Source organism: Urocitellus parryii, chromosome 9, assembly GCF_045843805.1.
Source record: "Urocitellus parryii isolate mUroPar1 chromosome 9, mUroPar1.hap1, whole genome shotgun sequence".
Taxonomy (NCBI): domain Eukaryota; kingdom Metazoa; phylum Chordata; class Mammalia; order Rodentia; family Sciuridae; genus Urocitellus; species Urocitellus parryii.
This window is the reverse complement of record NC_135539.1, coordinates 118,877,254-118,885,135: the sequence shown is the minus strand read 5'-3', so window position 1 is coordinate 118,885,135 and position 7,882 is coordinate 118,877,254. Positions and strand designations below refer to the sequence as shown.

Below are 7,882 nucleotides of genomic sequence, written 5' to 3'. Positions count from 1 at the left end.
AAATGAGGGTGGACTGATTAGGTTACAGCTCTCACAAGTACAGTATGTAGATTAATTAACTCAAGTATGCGAAATGCCTGTCATGTAATAAATGCTCAATAAATATTCACTATTATTATTAGACATTGGATAAAGCAGAGACAATACCAAAACTAATAAGTAACCTTCATGTCTTTACATATCATTAATTATTACAGTGATATGTAATGGACAGTGTAATTGGACAACAGTGATGTTGTCCATTACACATCTGAACTATATGTTTGTTTTTTTCCCTTTTGAGTGAATATCATATAGTCTAAAATCATCCATTGATGTTACATTCTGTAAAGCAGGAGACAGTTCTTATTAGGTCAGCAAAGATTGTTCCCTTTATACACCCTATTTGTTGATATTGATCGTGTAACTTCCTGATCAGTTCTGGGTAGAAGCCTGTGAGGAAGCACCAGCAAACTCCTTAACCTCTTTCCTAATTAATGTCAATACAATTACAGACCCAGTTGCCCAGTTCTCTAAAACTTGGGCTCTCAAGCTGCCAAGCCCTGTGATCTCTTTAAAAAGCAAATAAATAGAAATACCACATGGACCATGTAACCTATCTGGAACCACTAAATATAGGAGAGACTTTGACTTGAAGATTTTGCTCAGGTGGTCATTATTGTGTCATATCATGGTGAAATGAACCACACACATTGGATTCACATTGGGCTCAGGTTTTGACTCTACCATAGCCAGGTAGCCTCAAAAGTGTTGCTTATATTGGCTAAACTTCTGTTTCTTCACAGGCAATGTTTAGAGTTAACTTTTTCACTTGTTAAGTATCAGAGATAATAAATAAAAGATGCATATTATAATGACAGGCACATAGAAAATTCATACAAGTGGGGCTGGGGTTGTGGCTTAGCGGTACAGCATTTCCTGGCATGTGTGAGGCACTGGGTTTGATTCTCAGCACCGCATATAAATAAGTGAATAAAATAAAGGTCATCAGCATCTAAAAAAAATTATTTTTAAAAAAGAAAATTCCAACAAGTGGTAGTTATTTATGTGAGTTGTTGGAGTGGCAGAGTGGAAGAATCAACAATGGCAGCAGTAGGAGTTCTTATTGTCTTGTGATTGACTTACAGCCTATGCAGCTATTGTGGGTTCTGCAGTCTACAGCTTGCCTAGGCACGAAGGGAAAACACTTGAGGCCCAGTGAAATTGGGTTGTCTGGAATTTGTTTATTTAAAAAAAAAACACACAAAAATCTCTGTATGATAAGTCTATGAATTCTGAAGAAATCACCTACAGGAAAAAGCATTCTGGGTGTTCTACCTTTTCTGGTTTTCAGATGATTTTCAGTGCCTGTTAGTGAATGGAGTGGGTTAGATAATTGGAAACGATTCCTGCTGCCTGGAAGGTTTACTTCCTTATGATTTTCTGTTAATCCATAACCATAACTTATGCCATTAGATCTGCTTGTTATTTTGAAGATTAAACAAGAAAATGGAGTAGCGAATCACCCAAGGTTAGATTGAGACATCATCCTTGATATTTTAGATATAGCATTATATCATTGAGGGAAAATAAATGTCTGAGAAAATGCATTTTTTTATTTGACATATTTTAGATCAACCTAGAAGTTATAGGTTCCTGAAAATCAATATATTCTCTATAATATTTTTTATGATACAGTTAGTTTAACTGAATGTCCACGAATTTTACAGTGTCACTGGCAAATGTAGGGGTGGATGTTGCAACAAAGGGCACATACTCCTGTGATATTAAGAATAATAGATCCTTCGGTTCATAAGAGTGATGATTGGGTGTTCACACTCTTGTGTGAGATGTGCCTCCCTCTAAACCTTGTTATGACATCGGCACATTACCCATCTGACATGAAAAAAATGAATAATAAATAGCAATTGGTCCAATAATAACATATTAATACAGCATTTGACATTTTGCAAAGAAATGTGGTCTGTGCTATCCATGTGACTATCACAAAATGCTGTCAAGTAGGTAGAACAAGCAAAACTTTGCCAGCTTTATGATGAAGAAAGTCAGGAAATAGGTAATTTTCCAGAGTCACCTAAAGGTTAAGCTAGGATCAGAATCCTTAATGTTCTTTCCACTCTCATTCTTAATGTTCTTTCTACTATGCTGTATTCTTAAGAGGTTCAAGGAATAAAACATTTCATGGATTTGCATTGAAGATTGGGTATCTGCAGTGACTTTGGACTTTGCACATATACAGGGGTGGTTGGAGGCATGAAGTGACATCTGAAAGTTGCTATAGATATCTGTCATGTTAGCAACTGGAGTTACATTCTCCCTACCTGTTGCCACTCCTTTAAATGAAGAAGGCAGCCGGTGAGCTTGATATGGAATCTGGAAATGCACAGTCCAGAGGTGGTTTCTGGGTGTTAAAGGGAGGGGGGTGTCCTAGTACCAAAACTATTGGTAAGGCATTAAGTGGCAGTGCCTGGTGGCACCATGCTTTTCGCTGGGGTAAAATTTGTTCCTGGGTGACTTAGGCTATCACAAGATTAGGTAGGAGAGGGTGTTTCCCAGCTTGTCTTTATAGAGAACCGAGACTGCTTTACATGCCATTGGCCCATAACCTCCCATAACCTCCCTCTCTAGAAACTCTTGGTAAGGGGCAAGGAGGAGGCTGTGTTCCTCTTTTTTTCCACTTCCCCCAGAGGCTACTCTTTATGAACCGTTTTATCTTTAAGGACAGTTTAAATGCTCCCTTAAACCTAGTTCCCCTTTTATGAATATATGAGAGAGGGAAAGAGTGTACACCCAGTTAGCTAACCTTTGATGACTCTAGAGAGTATTCAGGACACCTCAACAAAAGGAGCTGAGTACGGCTTTTCCCCTGGGATCGGTCCTGTCTACATACACAGTTCCTGTGTTCTAAGTAATCATCTCTCTTTGGCCAAAGAATACCTGACCACAGTGGATGCAAGACTGCATACCAGGAGAGTTTTCAGAGGTATTAGGGAGCCTGCATGAGCCACTTGAAGTTACAGAAGGTCTTTGTTTTGGGAACTCACACAAAGAAGTTGCTATAGGTTGGACCTTAAATGTCCCCCAGCAGCCCATATGCTAAAAGGCTTGTTCACCAGCCTGTGGAGCTAATGGTGCTGGTGGAACCTTGAAGAAATGGGGCCCAGTTGGAGAATGTGAAACCATTGGGAGCATGCCCTCCAAGAGGATGCTGGTTCCCCAGTTGCTCCTGTCTCTCTCTTTGTTCCCTGGCCTCCATGAGGTGAAGGGTTTTCTTGTGGTGTGTGTTACCTGCTATGATGTTCTGCTATTCCGTGGGGGCAACAGGGCCGACAGACAAAGACTTAAGCTTCTGAAATGTGAGCCCAAACTAATTGTTCCTCCTTGTTCAAACCCAGGGCTGCAAAAGCCTGAGTGTATTTTTTTACCCATCTCAGAAAAAAAGAACCTGGAGGATTCAATGGAGAGGGCTTGGGCCTTCTTTCCTCGGTCAGGACCATATGGAGGGCCAGGCTGTATCTACAAGCAGGGGAAATTTACACAGACAGGTTGAGTGCATACGGTGCAGATGGATTTCTTCAGATGTTTTATGAGTATGCATTTCTTTACCTCACAACCAAGGTGGTCCTGCTTTGATCTTCACCTCAATATTGGAGATGAGGCAAGTGGCCAGGTTCCTTCTTCCTTACCTATGATAACACATTCTTTGAAATTTTTTCTTACCTCACTGCCAGGAATATAAAGCCTTCCTAGGTATTCACTGGTATTAAACCCCAACAGTCCTTTTAAGTTGTTTATCTCAGGTTATGTTATCACAGCAATGGAAAGTTAACACAGATGGGTTAGTGGAAGTATAATCTGGAGAAGGGGAAACTTCACACCCACGTGGAAGAAATTGGGTTGTAGTGGGGGAAGGAGAAAGGGAGCCCAGCTCAGAGTGGAATGGAGCTCATAGTGCAATGCAAGTAGCTAGTGTGAGGCTGGGCTCCTCCACATGAGCCAGCTTCCAGGTCTGGTCAAAGATAGGCAATATTTAATTCTCAGCTTGTGCTTCTGACCAACTTCTGAAATCAGTGTAAGCATAAAATACTTGTGTTATTATGTAGACTTGATGTATATTTATGTAATCTTAATCTGCCAATCTGATGAGCAAGACTCACCATCTCAAGCTTGAGATTGATTACTATCAGGCATCAAAACCAAAACCAAGCAGGGCTAGGGATGTGGCTCAAGCGGTATCGCGCCCGTCTGGCATGCGCGCGGCGGCCTGGGTTCGATCCTCAGCACCACATACAAACAAAGATGTTGTGTCCGCCGATAACTAAAAAATAAAATATTAAAAAATCTCTCTCTCTCTCTCTCTCTCTCTCTCTCTCCTCACTCTCTCTTTAAAAAAAATTAAAAAAAAAACCAAAACCAAACAAAGCAAAGGAAAATAGAACATCAAGCCCAGACCCCAAAGCTGCATCATATAATTTGTAGCTCCTGGCCATGCCAGCAAATTGAGCTCCTGAGACATGACTGGCCAGTGCAAAATGAAGTGTTCTATAAATGTGAAAACACACTGAAATGTGAAAACAGAGCATGCATAAATGAATATAAAGGACCTTTTGAAATTAATTACTTGATAAAATAATAGTGTTTGGATGCATTACATTAAATAAAATGAATAGAAATTAATTTGATCTATCTATTTTCCCTCTTTTTTTTTTTTTTTTTTTTGATACTGGGGATTGAACTCAGGGGCAGGGGCACTCAGCTCCTGAGCTACATCTCAGCCCTATTTTGTATTTTATTTAGAGACAGAGTCCCACTGAGTTGCTTAGCACCTCACTTGCTGAGACTGGCTTTGAACTTGCAATCCTTTCCCTCAAGCCTTCTGAGCCGCTGGGATTACAGGCATGCGCCACCAGGCCCAGCTATCTCTCTCTCTCTCTCTTTTTAATGTGACCATTAAAGAGTTTAAAACCATGTATGTGGCTTGTATTTGAACTGGAGAGTATTACTCTTGAGCATAATTCTGCTACTTATTTACCATGTGTCCTTTGAGAAGTTACTTCCATTTTCTATGATTCCTCAAATGCTATGCTAATTGAAGTGTGAGGATAAAATGATTCAATATATTCAAAGCACTTAGAAAAATATCTAGGATATAGAAAACTTAAGCTATCATCATCTATCCATCATCTATACACCTAGCAGTTGTAACAATACATGTCTATGATGGTAGCACCAAAGTGACATTCAAAAGCATTGACTACTACCAAATGTTTTCATAAGAGTTTCTTCCTTTTCTTTCTTTTCTCATTTTAGCAAAAATATTTCAGCAAATTACAATTACTATCACCAGTGGACCCTAAGAAAAGAGTTGGGTAGGGATGTTTCTGTGTTTTAAGCAAATTCTTATAGCTACACAAATTTTCCCATGTATTTTGCTGACAGTTGGAATGATAAATTAATCATTTTTCAAAAGAGTTTCACAATTTCTTAAAAATGTGAACTCCCATGAAGGAATTTATTTTATGCCTGCCATGGCAGGAAAAGCACAATGCAGCAGCCAGCAGGGAGGGCATGTATTTTGGTTACAAACAGACAAATGTTGCTGGTTGTTTTCTGTAAATAGGAAGAAAATACACTGGAATTAGCATTTGCATTTGCTAGTTTCTAAACTACTTTTAATTTTCTTAGAAGTGAACCTATAATGTGGATTATACAAAGATAGGAAAATTAAAAACCTGGGGTCGAATTAGATGACATTAATTAGAAAGAGAGAAGTAAATTTAAAAATTGCACTTGATACAACTTAACAGACTTATTGTGGCCTCAAGAATTTTACATGTGCATCAAGAATTGCTTGTACAAATATAAATACATCCCACATAAATCTGGTACATAAACAGGAGTAGAATAATAGGAAAGCTCCTCCTTTATATGTTATGAATCATTATTCCAATGCATTTTAGAAAACTGCTTTTAATTTTTGGCTCCATAAATTAAAGGGAATGTGATGGGTAGCAAAAATTGATCAGTAAAAATGATTACAATGTTGGAAAATGAAATATCTGAGAACAGGGGGTTTTATTTTTTATTTGTTCCAATTAGTTGTTCATGATAATAGAATACATTTTGACACATCATGAAGTTACTACTTCTCATTCTTCTAGTTGTATATTCTTCTAGTTATACAGGTTGTGTAATCATATATGCACATAGGCTAATAATGTCTAATTTTACTATCATTCCTACTCCCATATCTCCTCCCCTCCCTTCACTCCCCTCTGTCTAATCCAAAGTACCTCTATTCTTCCCTAGCCCCCCACTTATTGTGAATTAGCATCCACATATCAGAGAAAACATTTGGGCTTTGGTTATTTAAACACAGAGATTTAAAGGTGAAACAAAACCAGAAAGTTTTTAGCCTGGAATAGGATGAATGACAGTTTACAAAAATCAGAAATGACAAATGAGACTGAGATAATGAATGCAACACACAAATAAAGATATTATCATGTGATAATCTTGGTTGAATCTCTGCCTGAGAATCCTCCAGTGTCCTTTCAGCCTTGAATTGTCTTAATTCACATCATTTGTTTGACATGTGTGAAGGAGCTGGGATACAGATCTCCTCTCCACACAGCTCCACAATACCATATGCATCTTTCTAAAATGGTGCTCAACCTTCTATATAATAATTATCAATTTATATGCAGATCTTGTCCACTCTTTAAGGACAGGAATTCATGTCTTCATTGTATTCATCATCCCAGAAGTTGGAGTTTCCTTGGCATTCAGTAGTAGGCTCTTAATATGTATTTGGTATCTAAATTTGGAATAAACATAGGACAGTTTGATTTTATTGTCATCAGGGCTGAATATCAATTAGTTCCTTAATAGTCCTTGATTTTAAGACTAAGGATAAGAAAGGATAATCCCATGTAGTCATAGGAGTTTTAGACTCTATTTCTTGCTTGGGCAATTTGCATGACGTAACATCTCTGAGACTCATCTTCTTATCTATAAAATAGAGAGTATGATACCTAAATTCTAGGGTGGTTGTTAAATTTTTATATCAATGCAATGATGTGCAAAATGTAGCTCAGCTCTGAGCATCATAATGTAGGCCATAAGTACATTCATTTATTCATTCAGCAAGTATTTCTTACAACATGACAGGACAGGCGCTGTTCTAAGCATTAATAATATAACAATGAACAGGGTCATTAACATTATTAGAACATACAAGGTAGTCTTTAGGTAAAACTACCTGCATATGATTCTCTGTCCCACATAGCCAGGATAATTCCTGTGACTGCTATTCTGGATCAGAAAACACTCTAATGCAGAATATTGGGAATGCAGGTGATAATCCATCCATCTACCATCTGGAAGATTCGTGAAAAGAGTGTGGTCTCAAGACTGACTTGAGGAGTTGAGTCTGTGTTGTTGAGCAGTCCCCATTGGTCCTAAACTTCCACAGTTGAAAAGTACACCACCTGATTCCAGAGAGCTTCTACACTCTGTCCCAAATTCCTAGTTTTAGATTCATCTAGGGAACTACTCAAAAAAATTAACTTGGCCATTTCCATAATCTGCCATTGCTGTTTAGAATTTAGATGTTTGAAAGGAAGCTACCTATTTAACAAACAAAAACAGACAGACTATAGGCATATGCATTTTACAGGACTTTGCTACTTTGTAACTAGTGAGTCTATTGCCAGTATAGACCTTAATTTCTTTTTAAAGTGCTTTAACTGTCTCCACCAGGGTCAAGGAAACAAACATGGCACACCTTATCACTCAATCTGGAGAATTCAGTATGCCCAAGTTCAAAAAAAAAGACCCGAAAGAACCAAGGACTTCTTTAAATTAGCAAGTCAGAAAAGCA

At 38.2% G+C, this 7,882-nt stretch overlaps 1 non-coding gene across 1 annotated transcript; it reads left to right on the top strand.

Moving 5' to 3' along the window:
- Positions 1–1,779: 1,779 nt before the first annotated feature.
- On the top strand, positions 1,780–1,881 carry LOC113191687 (small nucleolar RNA U13). Its single transcript, XR_003301925.1, has one exon. It is a non-coding gene; the product is annotated as a small nucleolar RNA U13 (small nucleolar RNA).
- Positions 1,882–7,882: the final 6,001 nt, after the last annotated feature.